This window comes from Pelodiscus sinensis, chromosome 1 (genome assembly GCF_049634645.1).
Source record: "Pelodiscus sinensis isolate JC-2024 chromosome 1, ASM4963464v1, whole genome shotgun sequence".
NCBI lineage: Eukaryota > Metazoa > Chordata > Testudines > Trionychidae > Pelodiscus > Pelodiscus sinensis.
This window is the reverse complement of record NC_134711.1, coordinates 181,951,877-181,973,857: the sequence shown is the minus strand read 5'-3', so window position 1 is coordinate 181,973,857 and position 21,981 is coordinate 181,951,877. Positions and strand designations below refer to the sequence as shown.

The 21,981-nt window shown below is 40.7% G+C and overlaps 1 protein-coding gene across 6 annotated transcripts in view; it reads left to right on the top strand.

Moving 5' to 3' along the window:
* The window catches only part of TIAM1 (TIAM Rac1 associated GEF 1), a 289,451-nt gene that overhangs the window by 143,232 nt on the left and 124,238 nt on the right, over positions 1-21,981 (top strand). For all 6 annotated transcript variants that reach the window (XR_012897942.1, XR_012897941.1, XM_075910641.1 and 3 more), the window contains one exon: positions 19,427-19,605. The gene's annotated coding sequence lies outside the window, so the exon portion shown is untranslated. The remainder of the gene's footprint in view (positions 1-19,426; positions 19,606-21,981) is intronic.

Sequence of the window (21,981 nt, the reverse complement as noted above, 5' to 3'; positions counted from 1 at the left end):
AAAAGCAACCTAATAGAAAGATTAAAAATGGAATAAGAGAGGCATGTACAAAACTCTGGAGTTGTGGAGTCTATGGATGCCTTATTTCCTTTTAAAGATTCCTTGTCAAATAGAAATTGAAGAGTTAACAACTGTACACAGCAATGTTCTCGAGACATTGAGAAGATAATGGAGACAAAAGGGGGTACCAAGGACACAAAAATACCAGGACAGAATATGAGCACTTTCCAGGAGAGGTAGAAAATATTGGTAGAGTTGAAGGTAAAGCTAGACCAGGGGGGGCAAGATATGGCCCGTGGGCTGGATCCACCCTGCCCAGTCTTTAGTTCTGGCCTGCCCCACTGGGACCCTCAGGTAGTCTCCCTGCCTGCTGCAGCCCTCGGCCTCTCAAAGCAGCTGACTGCTCCATGTGCCTCCCAGGAGGGAGGGAGAGGGAGAGAGAGAGTGCATGTGTGTGGCTTTGCGTGCTGTCCCAGACTCCAAGATTGTCCCCCTTCCCTCCCCCCGCCTAGGTAAGCACATCTTGGCCAGAGCCTGCATCTGGCACCCCACTTCCTCTTGCCCCCAGCTCCCTGCCTCTGCTCCAGGTCACCACTCAAATCCCGTGCACACTCCTCCACAAGGTCACAGTTCTTTCCCAACTCTTGCACTTCCTCCTACCCTCCTTCCCCAAAATCCTCTTCTGCACCCATACCCCCTTCACATTTCTGCTCCCCCTGCTGCACTCCAGTCCCCTGCACTCAATCCCTCTGCACCTTCTCTTCCCATGTCACAATTCCTTCCCAAACCCTGCACCCTCTCCTAGCTCCACTTTCCTCTGGTCACAATCCTCTCCTGCATCCATACCTCTCCCAGCTCCTGGAATTGTCACTTCCCTAAGTCACAATCCTTCCACCCATATTCCCTCTTAGACTCCATACCTCTCCCGCACCGCAGTTCCTTACTCTGAGCTCCCTTACCCAACCTCCATCCAGACACTGCACACTCTTTATAAAAAAGTCTGTCTCTTGACTACTTACCAAAATCTTGGAATGACGCCCCCATCAAAAATGTTTGCCCACCCCTCAGCTAGACTGTATACGGAGTGAATTCACTTGTACAACTTTACACATGTCCCACCTTGTAATGGAAGCTATTTTGAGGTCAAACTCTGGGAATCAGATCTGGATCCTGTTCCCAGTTCTGCCACAGAATTTCCTGTGTGAATCTGAATAAATTGTTTAATCTTTCTATTCTTCAGCTTTCCACTGGGGCTTATATTCCCTACCTCATATGAGTAATATGAGGGTACATTAATTTATGATTGTGAGTTATTCAGACTATAGAAATGGGGCAATATAATTTACCTAGCTGGACAGAAGAATTCTTCAGTGACATCAGTTCAGCTAAATTAAATGGTTGCAGGGTTCAGTTTGTGGCCCTCATTTATCTTTCTGCTTGACACAAATTATTTTGTATTACCTTCCTCGTGCTAGACACACTCCTTCCCACCTCTTTTTGAAATGATCTTGGGCCTCATGCTGAATGATGTTGCTCACTCCTAATGTCCAATGACTGCAAAAGACACAGTAGGTGCTGAGTAGCGCTGCTGAAGTTTGGGCCTGACAGAACTTGTATGCTATTTATGATTATAAGTGAGAAGATGCAGTGTTACTAACCCCAAATGTTAAAAAAATTATGAATGTGGTCTCTGAGACATGCAAAGTATAAACAAACACAAGTCATGCATCTTTTTATTTGCATTCTGACGTCTGAGTCTTTAGGATTCACATTTTCCAGCTTTTCTCTGCTATCATGAAGTCTAGAAGCCTCCGTTAAGCAATATATTTTTTAAATAATAAAGGCTGGGATTCGCAGTCACTTGACCTCAGGGATTTCAGAAAAACAGAAAATATCATGAGGCATGATAAAATCGTGAGTTGAGAACTCTGACCTGGAGAGACCAGCATGAAGTTGTTTAGCTATTCATTGGAAACAAAACTGTTTTGTCCTGCTCTCTCTCTCACTCCCTCCCCTTAATATTTTTATGAAAAAGATCACTAGAATTATACAAACAGTTGCATATAAATTCAGGACTAGTGGATTGCCAACATTATAAATATTGTAGGCTAATTTTCACATATAGCCATTAATTATTTTAAAAAACAAGAGCGAAATTCTACCCCTTTTGCCCTTTCCTGTCCAATGCAATCATGAATACAGGTATTCGCAAAGTAAGGTAATGCTCAGCACAAATAAAGGAGGTGGAATCTGGTCCCAAATTATTCCTCCAGCTGTCATTGTAATGGTTTCTGTTGTATTTGATTAGTGACGAATTTCCGATTAAAATCCCAGCTTTCTTGTGATCTTACGTGCTAATAAATAGCTGATCGTACTAAATGATGTTCTATGTATTAATGGATGGAGCAGAATTTGAGATTATTATAGGATGTGATTATTCTTTTTTAAGTGTTAAATGTTTTTCTCTTAATTTGATTAGTCATATAAGAGATACTCTAGCTACTCACACATTTCAGATTTATTCTGAAATTAATAATTGGCACTTAATAGTCTATAAATCTGTGTGTGTTTTCAAACACAAGCAGCCAATAAATTTGCTATTTGTTATAAATCTAAGCCCCCAGATTGAGCAAACAGCATATAACTCAAGTCAAAGTTGGAGGATTATTATTTGCTATATCAAAAACTGTATAAATGTTAGTAGCTAATTGCAATCTTACATCTGTCACCCCAGGGATGTGTAATGATACTTGGGCATATTAGACAGGTTGAAATTAAAGATTATTTTTATCCACTCAAGAAGTGATCTACTTGAGTCTTATTCTGAACTTAAAGCAATCACACCATTTTCTGTAGAGGAACAGCAGTTTGGTTTCTTTTTGGAAGACATATTGCTGTAGGAAATTGATGTAATAGCAAAAGGTATTATCTGAGAAGTCAGCTTGGGTGGATTAAAGTTGTAGCAATTGACATAACTGCAGATTTGTCTAAGGGTACGTCTAGACTACAGAGTTTTGTCTACAGAAGTTCTGTCGACAGTATCTGTCGACAAAACTTCTGTCGACAAAGAGCGTCTAGAAACATTCAGTTCTGTCGACAAAGCAAGCTGCTTTGTCGACAAAACCCTGTAGTCTAGACACAACCCTACATGCAATAACACCTTCTGTCGACAGAACTCTGTTGACAAAAGGTGTTATGCCTCGTAAAATGAGGTTTACCAGCGTCGACAAAACTGCTGAGTTCTGTCGACGTTATGTCGACAGAACTCAGCGGTAGTGTAGACGCAGGTATAGTTTTGTCGACAAAAGTCCACTTTTGTCAACAAAACTCTGTAGTCTAGACACACCCTAACGTATAACACCTGTTCACATTTTAAAGTTTTGGGAAAGAGTTTGAAGATAAAAGGGAACAAGAGTACATTTTTGGGACGAATGTGTGGAAGGCAGAGTAATGGTTCTCTTGTCTGTAATCCCTTTGTTGTTTCTGGTGTGGAACTAGGGGAGAGGAAAGATGGGGGAAAGATAGTTACTTCACTGAAAAATTTCCAGTTGCAAGCAAGTGAGCTAGTAATCAACAAAGCTGATCCAAATTTCTGATTCTTCAAACCACTTTCTCTCTCTAAGGTTCTGGTACACAAATCCCTTTTTGTGTTTATTGGGTTTTGGATCAGGCCAAAAATGAAAACCATAAGAGGGCTGTCTACTTACACACCTGCAAAGTCACTGAATTACTTATGTGGAGGCTTGTTCAGTGTTATACTGAAATTGGTGAACAGCCTCCTATTGAAGAAAAAGAAATTGTTTCAGCAGTGTGGCTGGAGGCGGCTTCTGACATCTTAGTTTTCAGGTGTCTTCACAGTGGCTTGAAATTGAGAATCCTGTGTTTTAGCCATAGAATAGGTTGAACCTCTGAAAACTGGGACTCTCTGCTCTGGCAAAATCCGTGGTCTGGCAGTATCATGGATATTCCCGGACCAGAGAGCCCTGATGTCTGGGGGTGCATCTACACAGCAGGGCTTAACTCGAAATAAGCTAAGCAAATTGAGTTATTTCAACTGCATAGCTCATTTTGAAATTGGGAGTGTCTACACAACACTTATTTTGAAATAGAGCACTCTTTCTCTGACTTACCTTATTCCTCATACCGCGAGGGTTACAGGAGTTGACATTAGAAATCCTCCAGCTTGACAGTATTTTGACATTTTGAAATAGCTGCCTGCTGTGTAGACGTGGACTAAGTTATTCTGAAATAATGTTGTTGTGTAGACGTACCTTGGGAGTCCAGTGGCAGGGGTCTAAAGATGGGGTATAAAGATGTATGAAAAATGTAGAAAATAAAATGCAAAAAGTCTTACCAATTTTTCCTTCTACTCCCATTTCCCCTTTCCCCCTTTTATGTTTTGCTTCTGAAAAAGAGTGTTGGGGGAGGGAAAAAAGGTGGAAAAGGGGAAGAAAAATAACATTATTTTGAATTTTCATTTTGGTAAAGTAATTTTTGGACTAAAAATGTTGCATTTGAAAAACTTCAGCTTGCTCTAATATGATGTCAAGGGCCAGATGGGTTATGGGTTGCACCGTAGTCCAAGGGAAAGACATTCTGCTAGACTGTAAGCCAAACTTTTATACAGAAGCTATTGCATGTTCCTAGAACTTACCTGAGCTACCAGATGGTCATGTCTGTGTTGGCCTTCTAATAGGGATTTGAGAATTGCAATGATATGAACATATACAACAGCTGGACTCCTATAAGTATATGATCGTTCAAAATTGATGAAAGGGTCAAGAGAAGACTGAAAAAGTCTTCTTTTCTTTACTTTCAAATGTAAACTGTCCTTTTGATTTCTGCCTTGTCTTTTCAGATAGATCGGATTTTCTTTTAAAATGTGATTGTGTTCTCAAAAAGTGACTGAAAAATGGCATCTCCCTCCTCTGCTTTCTGTTTGTCTTAGAGTTTTTAAGGGGTTACTGAAAAAACCCCAAACTTACTTTTGTTTTAACAGTGTAGAGCACATACTGAAACTGTTGTTCGAGAGGGTAGAGAAAGAGGCTTTTGTGGAGGCTGAGACATGTGAAGGGAAGAAACTTCCATTTCACAGTGTTTGAAAAAAGAATGAATACACAAGTCCATGGTGCTATTTTTGACACTCCAGTATAACTGCACTTTGTGACCACTTCTAAATTCCTTACACATTAGTGTAATGGAGTCTCTTAAGGAACAGCACCATTTTTAAACTGGAGATTTATGCATTCACACAGTCATGCTCACCTGCCTATACCAACAAAGTGCAGCAAAATTGCAACAGTCACTCCTTGATTTTATGAATCCAGCCCTTTGTTTGCTTGTGTGCAGACTGTATGAATCCAGGAGCTATTTCCACTCTAGGATGTGTTGAATAATTTGCATGTAACTTGAGTATAGGTGAACAGGAGCAGTTTGTAAGTACACGGATACGGTGATGTGTAGATTTACTCCAATTTAGGTTTTCATTTGGGCTGGGAACAATGCCACATAAAATATCAGTAACTTTCTCAGCTAATAAAATTATGTATCACTATTTAAATTTAAAATGAATGTTAGCTGTTTTTGTTTATTTTGGGTCACTCACCAGAGTGAGGCATTGAAATAATGAAATGATACATACTCTGCCAGAAATATAAAATGCTGTGCAGATATACAGTATTATTACCCCATGGTAATTTACTTCTCTGGTCTTTCTAGTCAGAATGAACAATTTGAAACATTGTTGCGAATGGCAAAGTGAACATGCAAAATGAATTTTAGAATTTCTTAACAGACATGAGGTATACTAATACTTTAACACCATGTAATGTTTGCTTGTTACTGGATTGTAACTTGCAGCAGCTGCTATACCCAAGAAAACATAAAACAGATTTTGCTGGTAACCTTATCAAAAAAAGAATTGTATCACAGCTGACACTATACATTTGTCCATTAACTAACCAGTTCTATGTTCAGTCAAGCAGAATTTAAATGGTACCAATAATAGTGCTGTTTGTTGACCTCCCAGTAAAATTACACTCATTTCTATTGAAAGATAACGACAAACTGTATCTTGTAATCCGGAGATCTGAGTGCCACAAAGAAGTCAGAATCTGGCCATCTATGTATTTGGAGTATGTCATAATTTTCATTCTCCCCTCCCCCTCACAGGCAGGAATGGTCTCTCTGGTGGCATAAAACTGCATAAACTGCCTCCCTATTTCAGCATAGAGGATGCGTTGAGGACAAGGAGAGTCATGCTTGGGCAGGATGCTTCACAGATCTGCCTAGCCAGTTCTCAGCTGGTGCATGGTCTCGTAGTGGCCATTCACAGCTGAAGTAAGTTAGAGCAGCTGTACTCCTCTGTAATTAATATTGGGGCAATGGCTGGGGTGAGAGAATCACAATTACAGAATCTGGGCGCCATAACCAGCTCCCTAATGGTCTCTGTCTCCCTTGCAATAGCAGATCTCAGTGGCAGTGAGAATATAACCCAGAGCTACTCAACACGTGGCCCATTTGTTTGTGGCCCGTGGTGCGGTTTGGGTTTATATGGGGCTCAACATGCAGACTGTGGATGGGACCCAAAACAAAAAAGTAGTCAATATAATGGTCTTCTGTTGATATGCATTTTAGTAGTAAATTCCTGGACTTTCATTGCTCATTAAAAGTGCTGCCATCTGGCTGGAAATCGGGTAAATATTACATTTTATTAATATCAGCAGACTGACTTAAATGGGGCCTGCATGTTGTGTGGTCTTGCCTTAATCTTTGTATTCATGTCCATCAGTGTGAAATAAGCTATTCGCATATATATTTGCATGCATATACAACCACACTTAAGTCGTGGCCCTCGGCATGTGCTGTGAGTATCATTGTGGCCCCTGGAGCTTCCAGAGTTGAGTAGCTCTGATATAGCCCATCGAGTTTATCCTTACTAGATTCTTGAAATTGGCTATAACACAATATTTCAAAACATTACTACTACAGCCCACATTATTTCACATCAGAATTCCTTAATCAATGCTGATAATTTAGTCCCACATGTGGTTTTACATTTTGCTAGTTGGGGCAACGCATTAATTGTAAGTGTCTTTCAAGTTCTTGCTGGATTCTTTGTACAAAATGTTATGTGTGGCCAAAGGTAAAGTCCAGTGGTTGAACAAAACTGTCATTTGGCCTGGAGGTAGAATCAGTCAGACCAAGGTAAACTTGCAACATAGTTTGGCTTTGACAGTGCCAGGTTGTTGCTGACTGTTAGGGTTGTGCATGTGTAACCCACACACCTGCTATGTGTGGTTCACTGTCCCATGTAGGGGCACTTAGAACACGTACAGAGAAAGAATGAGTTTGGTCTACAGTGTTGGCTTTTAGCTCAAGCTGTAGTAGCTTATGCATTAAGCTCCAGAGATCTCAGCTTTGGTTCTGCCTTATAACGTTACACATGTACACACTTTTTCCTTTTTATAGGGAAAGGTAGGGATTTAATATGTAATATCTAGACTGGTGAATGCGGTCTTCTTTGATTGGTGTTAATATCAGGTCAAATCAGCAATATTCAGTCCTTTGTTTGACATATTCTCCTCCCATATGCCCCAAATAAATTATATTTATTATTCTAAATTTCAGTTATGGATCCATATGCTTTTCACTTTCAAAGACAGGCTTCTGTTCATTCCTCACAGAATGTCCAGTATTCTTTTGCTTACTACAGACACAAACCTTTCTATTTTGGCGACTCAGCAAAAAATTTACTGCATTGTCGACAACTAGCAAACTGTTGCAACTCTGATTGCTGTCATTTTCTTGTCCAGTCTAGGCAAACTGGATAGGACAATGTAAAGGTATGCCTTGAATGTCTCTTGTATATTGTCATGCCCTTTCAGAAACAATTGCTTAAGATACTAGTGACTGGCATATCCCTTCTAGGTTTGTGTTTAATTAGTCATATTTTCTGCTGGTGCAATTTCATTCATAGATTCCATGGTGCTGCTGCAAGTATTGTTTTGAAGGCCTCCAAAGGCTTGTCGTTAGATACCATTGTAACTTTTTCTCTTGTGCACTGATGGACTTGCTCCCGGTGAGATGCAGTTGCCTATATCTCTTTTTCTTTCAATCTGTGCAGTTTATTTCTGTGGATGTGAGAGACTTCTTTGTAGAAAACCGCGACGTCCTTTCTTCTGAGACACAACTCTAGATCCTAACTTGAATATTGAACATTTTTTATGAGAGTCTGTGCTAATTATACGGCCCTAAGATCTGAGCACCTCACAGTCTTGAATGTATTTTTTTCCTTACAATATCCCCCAACACACACGCTGCCCATTTTACAGATGGCAAATTAAGGCACAAAGTGACTAAGTGATTTGGCCAAGGATGCACATAAAATCTGTGTCGGAGCAAGGAATTGAACTCAGGTCTCTAGTAAGGGCCATAGCTATTGGGCCCTCCTTCTTTTCATTGCTGGGTTGTGTACCTGCACTGGTTTTATTTTGGTGAAGGCAGAATTTTACTGGGCATCAAATTGAAACGCAGAATCTGTCTTTGAAAGGTCCCCAAACAATGCTGCAAGATGTGGAATAAAATTAAAAGTAAAAAACCATCTTTGATACTTTCCTTTGCCCAATTTGACTTTTCGGTGGCCTCATTTCAGTAACGGCTGCTACTTTAGAACTTTGATGTCTTATTTAAACAGCTTGTATGTAGCTGAGCAAATTCAACCAAAATATTAACATTACTCGGATCATGCATTTGCTTGGATTTAACTTGACTGCTTTTTCTTTAGATCTCTGAAGTGCAGCATCTGGAGGTCCTTATCACTCCATATTATTCACATTTGGGTACCTAAAGTTAGGCATCTAAACCCATAGTTAAACACCGCATTAAGAGACCTCATTTCTGAATGTGCTGGGCATACACAGCTCCCATTTCAGTGTGAGCTTTGACTTCTCAGCCCTTCATAAAAATCAAGCCATTTTTGGTGCCTAAATATGGATTTGCAATAAATATTTAATGTTTGATATCCAACTTGGGCAATATTGGCCTTACGTTTTTTTTTCCTGTGTCTTGTAAATCTTGGGTCCTCCATTTAGTTGTGTAATTATTCAATGGCTTCTCCTTCAGATAAGGAGTAGGTTTCAACTTTTAATATTAATGTCTAAAATAGTGCATTGTTGAATTTATTTCTGTGCTCATTTTTCACTCTGTGCTCTGTATCTCTCTTACTGCGAGCAGTATTGTCCCTGCCTAAGCTTCATTAGGCACTGGACATTTGTGCATTTGTCATTTACACAGCTATTTTCTTTCTATCTGACATTTTTTTTTAAAAGTCTGTCGTATGACTGCTTGGATTATTGTCTTTGATATGTTTGCCGCTCCGCTGTTCTAATGTATAGGAGCAGGTCTTTGTTCACTTGGTACAAGAGAAAAGTATGTTTCAAGTTAATTTTAATAGTAATACCTGACTTGAAAGTAAATGAACTCTTACTTCACCTTCACTTTGGGAGATTTTTTTTGTCCTTTTTTGAGAAATCCAAATGACTGTCTACAATCAGGAAGGGCAATAAAATGGCAGAGGTCCCCAGGGGTTAGCCCCTGGTGGGCTACTGCCATTGTATTTACCTGCACCTTTGCAGCATGGGCAATTGCAGCTCTCATTGTCCAGGAAGAGTGATCCACGGCTAGTGGGAGCTGTGATCCCCTGGACCTGCAGAGGTACTGTGGGAACTTGCCTGGGGCTAACCCTAGCAGATCAGATCTGGCCCGCAGGCCGGTCTTTGCCCACCCCTGGGCTATAAATATGTAGACAGATCAGTTGCTATCCTAATCACACAGGAAAAGGCAGAGCAGGGCTTACCACTGTTTCTCTTTTTGTGCTGCTCCTTCTGTGGCTTGAGGTTGTTCTCTGCTTCCAAGGACAGGTTAAAATCCTCCACTTCCTAGGAAGGGAAACACAAGTTCCTTTTAACCTTCAGAAGGGCTCCAGGGAATTCCACTCAGTTTCTCATGATTTACTTATGTCTTACAATTTGAAATTCGAATCCTTTTCTTATTTTGCCCTGCTTCTAATAGAAAAGTCCTTGCTGATTTGCCTTCTGTGAGGGAGGGGGTTTTCCCCCCAATTAATAATGAGGGTGGGAGTGAGGAGGAGCAGGAGGAGGAAAAAGGGAGAGAAACTGAAAATACATTAAGTTCCTTTTGAAATAATTTAAAAAAAATCTTGAGAGTTACTCAAATACCATCGTATAAAAATTACAGAGCACTGAAAATGTAGCTTTTCTCCTTCACTGGCTACTTGTTCTCCTCCACGGATTTACCACCATGCCCCCATGGACCCTTGTCAACACCATTTTTCTGGTTTTGTTGACTTTAACTGTGATTTGAGGATGTTAACTGTCAGTTATATTGAGACTGTAGGTCTCCTGAGAGGGCTTATTTTTATTTCTATTTTTAGATTTGTGTAGGAGTATTGTTGGAGTTGGAGGAATAATTTATTTGACTAGTTTAGCTTCATTTTCTGTTTGTGTATTCTTCATGAACAGGCTGTGATTTTCTTCTAATGGAGTCATTTTCAACATTAGTTTCCAGATAATGCCCGTGGAAAATGTTGAGTCTTGTGAGTTTTTACAGAGTAGTTAGTTGTGAAACCCACATACCTACTGGGGGTAGTTCACTGTCCCATCTAGTGACACTTAGACCACTTATAGAAAGAGAAATTGAGTTCCCTGTAGAGCCTGAGCTGACAGCCAGCTGACTTTAAACTCAAGCAGAAGAGGCTCATGCACAAAGCTCCCGAGGTCCCAGGTTCAGTTCCGTCTGTCGGTGTTGCAGTTGCAAATAATTCCATCTCTGTTTTGATTAGACCAGTATCTCACTTCTCTTCTCTAACTGGATGGAGCTATTCCTTGAACTCAGGTGCTTATTTTTAAAAAGTTAAAATATTACTTGTGATGAATATTTTCCAGTATTGGTTTAAAATTACACACACACACACACACACACACACACACACACACACACACACACACACACACACACACACACACACACACACACACATCAAATTGAACTTGTTTAAAAATCACACACACACACACACACACACACACACACACACACACACACACACACACACACACACACACACACACACACACACATCAAATTGAACTTGTTTAAAAATCACCTACATCATGCCGTGCCTAACTTCTAAGCTTGGAACCTTAGTGCTGTACACAGACTCATTGACTTAATCACCACTCATGTTAGCAAGCTATATGCATGTTAGTGAAGAGACATGGCCTCTAGTTACAAATAAAGGGTCTAAATCTCTACTCAATTATGCTGGCTTTGCACCAGAATTACCCTGGCATAAAAGTGGCATGGTGTATGGAGAATGCTGCCCAAAGCTACTTATTGATATTGGATAATTTCTATTTGAAATGACTGTGGCATCCTTCATCGATCTGTATAAACTGTGGAAATATAAATAGCATTACTGTGGGCTTCATAGAGTGGGATGATGGGTTGGGATAATTATCAGTTTGTGTCACATCTGTAGACGCAATTTGAAATGTTAATTCTTTTCTAAAAACGTCTTTGTATTATAAAGAAGTGAAAATACAACTGAAAAATAATTAGAATTCTAATTGCCATCTTTGAATGTTTATTAGACAAGAAGATATTAGGAAAACCTTTATAACTGTAAGGGTGGTTAAGCTCTGGCACAGGCTTCCAAGGGAGGCTGTGGAATCCCCATCTTTGGAAGCTTTTAAAAACAAGTTGGACAAGTAAACCTAGACCATCCCTAGGGGGCTGTCTGTAGTTCACATAGTAGTCACATATTCTTATTAATATGTAATCCTGTATTCCAAACTTCTGCCCTTCTGTTTACTGTTCATGAGCCCTTTTCATTCTTCTTCTCTGATGTTGCTTCTTTGGTACTAACAGGAAGTAATGTTGTTTTTGTCAGTAAGCCCTGGTCTATACTAGGGAGTTATCATGAAATAACTCCGCTTATTTCAAAATAACAAGTGGAGCGTCCACAATACCAAGCCCGTCATTTAAAAATAACGGGCCAGTTATTTCGAGGTTATTGACAGAAAGGTGACCATTCACAAATAGCAGATCTGAGTATTAGTATTAGTAGGTAGCAAATGTGATGAATAAATTGTTGCTATTCGTGTATAGTCACCTTTCTGACTATAACCTCATTTTTAGGGACCTTATGTCCAAGATGGATGATTGCAGTGTCCATGGCCTAATTTTTAGAGCTGCTGAGCGCACATAATAGGTTTTGTTTTTTTGGTGCTCACCTTCTTTGAAATCATGTAGTCTGATTTTTCAGGATTCTTTTTCATAAGGCATTAAATGAATACTCACAAATTACTGTAATTTGGCCCGAATACTGCAAAGAACATTGACTCAAAGGGAGCTACACTCATGAGTCAAACTAAAACACATGTATGCATGTTTCCAGGAACAAGAGACTAAGACCGCAAATTTGGGGTATTTTTTTTAAACAAGCAGTTTGAAAAACTACATTTCAGATTAATGTTTTAAAATTTTTTTACTTTTCCTGTTGTTTGAGTGAAACAGCAGCACCGAACATGGGCAATGACAAATGTGATTCTTTTTTTTGGACCAGTAAAAACATATCCATGCTATGCCTGTCACTGTTCTATGCCTGTGGCTTGAGGTTGGCAGCTGGACCCCAGGAGTGAGGTCAGCAGCCAGGATCCCGGTGGTGGGGGCATTCATCCTTCCCTATCCCTACTCGTACATCCCCGGTTAAACGGTTACTATTTTTGTACATGTTGTACATCCCTAGTTTACACTAGAAGCTCTGAGGGTATGTCTACACTAGAAAGTTAGTTCGAACTAACGGACGTTAGTTCGAACTAACTTTAATAGGCGCTACACTAGCGCTCCGCTAGTTCGAATTTGAATCGAACTAGCGGAGCGCTTAGTTCGAACTAGGTAAACCTCATTTTACGAGGACTAACGCCTAGTTCGAACTAGCTAGTTCGAACTAAGGGCTGTGTAGCCCTTTAGTTCGAACTAGTGGGAGGCTAGCCCTCCCCAGGTTTCCCTGGTGGCCACTCTGGCCAACACCAGGGAAACTCTATGCCCCCCTCCCGGCCCCGGACCCCTTAAAGGGGCACGGGCTGGCTACGGTGCCCGTGCCAGGTGCAAGCCTGCCAGCACCCAGCTAGCAGACCCTGCACCTGGCACGGCACAGAGCCACCCACCCGATGCCCCCCAGCCCACCCCCTCTTGCCGGGACCAGGCTGGCGGCTCCCGGGAGCTTGCCCTGGACCGCAAGAGGCGGGCACCTTCCTGGGCTAGTGCGGACATCGTGGACCTCGTCCACGATCTCCGCACTAGGCACAGGAAAGTGGCCGTCTAGGGCAGGAGAGCTGCCAGCCTGGCCACGCAGGAGCAGGTGTGCATGAAAATCAAGGGGGTCCACTGAGACCCCCGACACTGAGCCCTGAGCTTACAATGGCCGTACTGGGTCAGACCAAAGGTCCATCTAGCCCAGTAGCCTGTCTGCCAACAGCGGCCAACCCTAGGGACCCTGGAGGGGATGGACCGAAGACAATGACCAAGCCATTTGTCTCGTGCCATCCCTCTCCAGCCTTCCACAAACTTTGGGCAGGGACACCACTCCTACCCTCTGGCTAATAGGACTCCATGGACCCAACCTCCATGACTTGATCTCACTTCCCTTTAAACTCTGTTCTAGTTGTAGCCTTCACAGCCTCCTGCAGCAAGGAGTTCCACAGGTTAACTATTTGCTTTGTCAAGAACAACTTTCTCTTACTAGTTTGAAGCCTGCTACCCATTCCTTTCCTTTGGTGTCCTCTAGTCCTTCTTTATGGGAACTCAGGAAGAACTTTTCTGAATGCACCCTCTCCACCCAACCCCTGCTTTTAGAGACCTCTATCCTGTCCCCCCTCCGTCTCCTCTTTTCTAAGCTGAACAGTCCCAGTCTCTGTAGCCTCTCTTCATCTGGGACCTGTTCCCAACCCCTGATCATGTTAGTTGCCCTCCCCTCTCCCAGCCTTTCTCTTCCCCTCTCCCACCTCCTTTTCCCAGTCTCCCCCAGTTTTTTTCAATAAAGACAGAGTCAATGTTGGAAGAAACGTTATCTTTATTTTGTACATCAATAAGAAGGGGGGCTAGGGAAGGGCAAGTGGAAGGAGGTGAGGGAGGAATGGGGTACGAGCCCCCGATGGGGAGGACTGGGCTGGCTCTGCGGGCTTCTGGGGGTGGAAGCTCTCCTGCAGCCCCCCAATTACTCCCTCTCCCCAGATGGCAGCCTGCGGCAAGTGCAGCCGGGCTGATGGCCGAGTGGTGTGATGTGCCCAGTGTGGGCACTCAGGGCACTCCAAGCCAGAACTTCTTTGCAAGCGGGGCACCCCTTAGAACTGTGTGTCCGGGGTGGGGGTCGGGACCCTTTAAGCGCAGCCCTCGGCTAGCCTGAGACAGTATCTCCATGCTCTAAGTCCTCCTTTTATGCCCTGCCGGCACTGCTTCCGGCCATCATTAAGCCCTGTTCAGAGTCCACTCAATGTGGACTTACTAGTTCGAACTAGCAAAACGCTAGTTCGAACTAGTTTTTAGTTCTAGATGCGTTAGTTCGAACTAGCTTAGTTCGAATTAACTAATTCGAACTAAGTTAGTTCGAACTAGCGCTGTAGTGTAGACGTACCCTAAAGTAGTGCACTGCTTGCAGTGGCATGTCTGATGGAGAGAGCTCTCCTGATGGCATATTAAAGCCACCTCCACATGAGGGGGTAGCTGTGTTGACCAGGATAGTGACACTTTGGTCGGTGTAATTTATGGTGCTCAGGAAGGTGGTTTATTCGCACTCTGAGCTATGTAAGTTACACAGACATAACTTGCAGCATAGGCAAGCCCTGACTCTCTATTAAGAACCCAGATGTTCCCTCTCATGGGTGTGTATGTGTCCCATCCTTTTTGTCTGTAAGAAAACCTGTCCCTTTAGTGTCACTCCTCCTGGGGAAGGAGCAGACCCCATGGTTATTCCCACGAAGAACTTATGGTCTTACAGAAAGCGAGGGTGAGTTGAAACAATGCACTGGCGAGGGGATGTTTTCTAAGGTGTATTAGAGGCAAAGTTAAGCATTACACTGTTTTTAGAAAAAAATTTACTTTTGCATTTTGCAGAATTCCTTTGACTAACTAATAGGAGCTGACTATAGGAAAAGAATCACAAGATAATGATACATCCTCACAGAAGTGTGTGTGCACGTGCATACACATATTGATATAAATATGGATATAGAAAGAGGTGATAAGGGTAATTCAGCTCCCTAAGGGTAAGTCTACAGTGTGTGTTTATTTTGAATAAGCTATTCTGGAATAGGTATTCCAAAATAGCTTATTCAAAATAATACATCTACATTGCAGGGAAACCTCAAAATTAGTCCAAGGCAGGCTTCCCTAATGTAGACGTGCTACTCAGTTTAGAGCCCCAGGAGGTACCGGGGAGGACTAACTTAGAATGGCCCTGGTAAGGGGCTATTTAGAAATAGAAGCAGTGGAGCATCTACACATGCCTTATTTTGAAATTGCTATTTCAGAATAGATGTTGTTCCTCATAGAATGAGGTTTACAGTTTTCGGAATAAGCTGCCCGTTATTTTGAAATTATTTCAAAATAACTGAATGGCTGTGTAGATGCTCGCATTGTTATTTTGAAATAATGGTGCAGTGTAGACGTACCCTCTTGGATTTTTTCCCCTCAGAAGAACCCAAGTCTTTTTTTCCTTTAAGTTTTCTAATTCTGAGACATTAACAGCGAATTATTTGCTTAGAAGCAAAGACTTCTTAGGCAACATGCAACATTATTATTATTACTATTATTATTAATCATAAAAGTGACCAGGGTTCTGACCTTTTATGTCAGATATCAATTTGAAGCAGATTTTTTTTCAGCTGAATACCAAACTCTTCTTAAAACAGCTTTGGAATGAAAAAGCTGATTATACTGCACCACAGTTTATTTTTCTTTGAAAATAACTTCTGTGATAAATGTAGGCACAGAAGGAAAAACTATGGATGGTAAAACTTTCTTTTTCCTTTTAAAGTAAAGAACGTTAAATACACAATTTTTCCTACAGATGAGGCGCAGGTGGAAGGACATTTGCCTGGAGGACCTTGTTTTTCATCAAAATTCCAGCCTTGTAAATTATTGGCAGCTGGCATGATAATGAGTCCATTTCAATATAAATGAGCTTCATTTTATTAATTTTTGCCAGCTCTGAGCAATACATGACTTCTTTTCAGATCTCAACTGGCAGTTTGGAGGAGTGGGGGGAAAGAGGGAGACATGAAGAAGAAGGAAGAAAATTAGATTTTTTTTAATTAAAAAAAATAAAAAAGAGGAGTTAGTAACACTCACTTCCTTTTGAGAATCCAGCCAACTGAGCATAAAAATTTACTACCAAGATGGACATCACTGACCTACTCTGAGTTCATTGTTCTTGTAACCTTTTGAAAATATGTAAAACCTATATAAGAATTCTGTTTGCAGTGCTTCCTGATGTTGCACTTCTGTCATGTACCTTTTCGCCTTGCATCTTGGCTACATAAATGGCTGCAGAAATGTAATGACTTCAGGGCTTGATCCTACAAAGTACTGGATACCCAAAACTCCCAGGGAATTTACAATACTCAGCATCTCTCAGTGTTTCGGCCATAAGAATATGTCTGCTGAATCTGGGAAGAGACTTCCATTGGAGGCAGTGTGCTAAAAACAGCAGTGGGGCTAGGGTAACAATTCAGGTGCTCAAGCCCACCCAGCAGCCCCTTCTTTTTGAGCTTGCCCAAGTCTCCGGTTGACAGGCAGAACTGAGCCTAGGACCTCTGGAGCTTAGTGCACGAGCCTCTACAGCTTGAGCTAAAAGTCAGCTACCTCTCAGTTAAGGCTGTAGAGACTCATTATTTCTCACTGTAAGTGGTCTAAGTGCTACTAGATAAGACAATACACCACACCCAGAAGGTGTGTGGGTTACACTAGGTCAAACTCCACTAGTGTGAGTCTGACTTTTTAGGCTGGAAGGCTTGCTCCCAGATCCAGTGTAGACATATGCTATGTCTAAGGAGTACTTGGCAATGAACTTTTAAATGGCATCAGGCCAGGACACAATCTAGGAATTTGGTTGTGTCTACACATGCATGCATATGTGTGCATACACAGACACACACACACGCGCATCCATAATGGATCAGACCAAAGATCCATTGATCCCAATATTCTGTTTTCTGCCAGGAGCCCAAGAGTGGCAGCAGGTTTAAAACAAACAGAAGGAAGTTTTTCTTCAGTCAGCGCACAGTCACCCTGTGGAACTCCTTGCCAGACGAGATGGTGAAGGCTCGGACTTTAACAGGGTTCAAAAAAAGAGCTAGATAGATTCATGGAGGTTAGGTCCATCAATGACAATTAGCCAGGACGGGTATGAATGATGCCCCTAGCCTCTGTTTGTCTGGAAATGAGTGACAGGGGAGGGATCATGTGAGGATTATCTGTTGTGTTCCCTCCCTCTGGGGCATCTGGTATTGCCACTGTCAGCAGACAGGATACTGGGCTAGATGGACCCCAGGTCTGTCCCAGGATGGCCATTCTTATGAGTGAATGAACAGAAATCATTAAGTGACCTGGGACACAATCCTTGACCAACCTGGCTAATAGCCATTGATGGACCTCTCCTCCATGAATTTACCTATCTCCTTTTTGAGCCCTATTATAGTCTTGGCCTTCATAACACCCTCTGGCAAGGAGTTCCATAGGTTTACTGTGTGTTGTGTGAAGAAATAATTCCTTTTGTTTGTTTTAAGCCAGTTACCTATTAATTTCATTTGGTGAATCTCAGTTCTTGCATTATGGGAAGGAGTAAATAATTCTTAATTATTCACTTTATCCATACCTGTCATAATTTTATAGACCTTTATCATATTCCCTTTGAGTCATCATCTCTTTTCCAAGATGAAAAGTCTCTCATTAATCTCTCTTCATATGGTAGCTGTTCCATACCCCTAATCATTTTTTGTTGTCCTTTTTTAACCTTTACCAATGCCAAGATTTTTTTTTGAGATGAGGCAACCATGTCTGCATGCATGAGGGCGTATCATGAATTTATATAGAGACAATAAAATATTGTCTGTCTTATTCGCTATCCCTTTCTTAACGATTCCCAACACTCTGTTTGCTTTTTTGACTGCTACTGCACACTGAGTGCATGTTTTCAGAGAACTATCCACAATGACTCTAAAATCTCTCCTCTGAGTGATAAGTTTTAGTCCCCATCATTTTATACTTATAATTGGGACTGTGTTTTCCAATATGCGTTACCTTGCATTTATCACCATTGAACTTCATCTGCCGTTTTATTGCCCAGTCACCTAGTTTTGTGAGATCCTTTTGAAGCTCTTCACAGCCTGCTTTGGATTTAACTATCTCCAGTAGTTTTGTATCATCTGCAGATTTTGCTATCTTAGTTTATCCTTTTTTCCCCCCCAGATCATTTAGCAATATGTTGAATAGAGTTGGTCCAGTATGGACCCCAGGGTTACCACTAGGGACACCACTAGTTACCTCTCTCATTCTGAAAACAGACCATTTATTCCCACCCGTTGTTTCCTGTATTTTAACCAGTTACCAGTCCATGAGGGGACCCTCCTCCCCCATAACTTTAGAATTACTCCTTTGTGTAGACCTGTGCAGAAACTTCTAGTGTGTTTCTGTAGCATGTGTCATTTACCTGACATTATAATCTGCGTGTTAATTTTCTGCAATCTCTTGTCTGACTCCTTTCTAAAGTTGTTAATCAGATCAGTGCTTATATTGCTGTACATGTTATTAAATTGAACTTTTGTCAGTAGGGAAAAAATTGTTACCACAGTTTGAATGTCAGCCTAATTGTATGTCATTTTCAAGCATAAAGTAGTATAAAATAGTCATGTACAGAATTCTGAGGGGAGTGTTGAGTATCTTTTATGGGGGACTTTGTTTAATTTCTTTTTTTCCTCTCTCTCTCCTCAAACCAACCACCAAACCCAGAAAACCCAATACAAATGTAATTTTTTGTACTGTCACTGAGAGCCTCCAGTCCTGTATTATTTAAAAGTATCTTGTCAATACCTATAAGATTCTTTACTGTACAAAATGGTAAGATGAATGGAGTACATTCCCGTGTTTGGCTTCATAAAGTGTTAGAATGAGGTCTGCTATTGTCAGATTTTATATGTATCATTTAAATACAGAATTTAAGAACTGTATTGTTATATAATGTTTCTTAAGTAGATGACGAAAATAGGACTTGGCAGAAAATGTCCTCCTTTATAACCATTTTTGCTAATCCTTCGCCTGTTTCTTTTCCCTCCCTCTTTCTCACCAGGTTCTTGGCATACATTCATAGACTCTGACAAGACAATAATGGAGGTGCTGAGTGGCAGGTGCTGACAGATTGTGTGGTTCCAGTAACTGTTCATTTTGATATCATTTTCAATTCTATACATCTAAATGCCACAGTTCTCTTGGGGAAAGTTGCATTGGCTACCAGTACTGCCTTGTAAGGTACGTACATTTTCTTTGGGAGTTTGCTGTGTTGTGTATGGTTTGTGGGAGGGGAAAATTTGGAGAAACTGCATTTGGTTTATGGTTACTCGCATTTAGCAATACAAAAGGATTAGAATTTCTATCAAGCCTCTACTGATGACATCTTTTCCTCTTTGTTCCCCCATTCCCTCCTCCTGCTTTTGAGTTGCCTGCTGTGCCTTTTTGGAGTACATCCTATGCTTTAATATATTTTAAATGGATTCTAAAAAAGAAATGTTTCACTAAAAGGTAGAAGATTACTCTGGAACGTTAATCTCTTTGAGAAAAAAATATTTTAATGACAGTAAAACAGGTTACTGTTATAAGTTCTCATTGTGTGCAGTTTGTGTGAGTTGAGTAAAAATCTTTGGTGTTGGCTTTCCGAATATATTAAAAGTTCATTTCAGTAGAATAAGTGCTTGCTGCTGATTTTATCATTGTTCTGGTTTTCACAACCTCCAAACTCAAGCTCCAGGAGAAAATAGAGATTTGTTACCAAGACCTCCCACCAGAATCTAATTTTAAATTTGCAATCTGCTGTCTTGTGAGGTGCTTCAAATGTAACTTGGAAGTTAATAAATTTAATCCTTTCATCTGCAATCCAAAAGTTCCATTTGTCAAAGAAAAAAGTGAGTTAGGTTTATTTCAGTAATTGCTATAATAAATATTTGATTGAAGAAAAGGAGGAATAGGAGAGAGAGAAAAATTAGTGTAATGAGAAAAAATGAAATTCTGAAATGGTAGTACAGCCAGTAACATCTAGAAAATCCTCTTTCAATCTGCCAATGTTTTATTTTAAATTACTTGAAGGAGAACTCAGCAACTCAATTACAATTTTATTTCTCTGTCTAATTCAGTTAGTTTACAGGAAGCATTGCTTTTCCAGAGGTTTATTATAGAATGTATACTTTTTCCTTACTGATATTCTGTTTTGTGCCTTAAGTTATAAATTTTATTTTTCCAAAATATTGATACAAGAAACAATAACTACTAATATTTTTTAAAATTGTTACTTGTGACATGTTCTGTGTGCTGCAGTCTATTGTTAGCTTTGGAAAATAAATTCAGAACAGATTTTTGGCATGCTGCATCCCCTGCATCTGCTTTATATCCATTTTTAAACATTGAGGCAAATCACCCTTGATTTATATGGCATCCTATTGCTACCTTGTATAGTATTCAAATAGGCACCTTTTGATTAATTGAAAAAGCTAACAACAGCAACTCTTGTCTTCTCAAAATCTTTGTATAACTTCCACTAATGTTACTCATGTTCTAACTTTGAGACAGGTTATTTTATGACTAATTCAATCTCAGTTTATTCTAACATGGCTCAGTCCTGCATACAATTACTTAAGGTCTGACCCTACTTTGATTGAATTAAGTGGGATTAGGAACAGGCCTATTTAAATCATTGTTACTCACTGGAACAATGACTAAGGGCTAATCATCTGAGTAATGATTTGCAGGATTTGGAGACTAATAGTTCAGTAAAACCCAAGTGTACACCAACTAAACAGACAGTGGTCAACTTTTTACTTGGGAGTATGATGCTAGTACCGAGCACATACATCATTTCATCATGTGAAATGGGTTGGTAAACATTCCTGTGAATGTTTCTGTTCATATTCCTGAGAATGTGAAGTGCTCAGAAAGCCATTCTCAGAGATTCTGAGCTCTTATCTGTGTAGAAACTGCAGCGCTCCTTGCATGAAAGCATTTTCTAGCCAGCTGTTTTGCTCAGAGAATGTAGGCTGATCCTCTGTTACTTTTCTTGGCAAACATTTTTGTTTGTTATACATTTTGCATGATTATGTCCATTATTTATGTTATATTAGGACTGTAGCAAATAGCATTCATTTGCTGAATTGACAGAATGCTATGCATCCATTTGCTCTGTGCATTGGCTTGTGATGCATTTGCTGATTTCTGGGGTCTGAGTCTCCATATACTTAGCGGTGCTAAGAACTTTCTGGCCTTTCTGCAGAACTGTGTCTTTTGTTAGGGTGCGTCTACGCAGCACTGCAACTCGAAATAAGATACGCAATTTGAGCCACGCAAATGGCGTATCTTATTTTGATGCTACTTCAAAATAGCTTATTTCATCATTTAAATTTTGAAATAAAGCGCTCTTCCGAAACGTCCCTTACTTCTTGTAGAATGAGGTTTACAGGGACATCAGAATAGCTAACCCAAAATAATGGGCTTGCTGTAAAGATGCGGGATGGCTATTTCAGGATACTCCGGTATCCCAAAATAGCATTGCACTATAGATATAGCCTTAGAGAGCTGTTGTTTTCAATCATGTACTATACTTACTTCTCGAAATGAAACCATAATAGTGGTTACCAATGT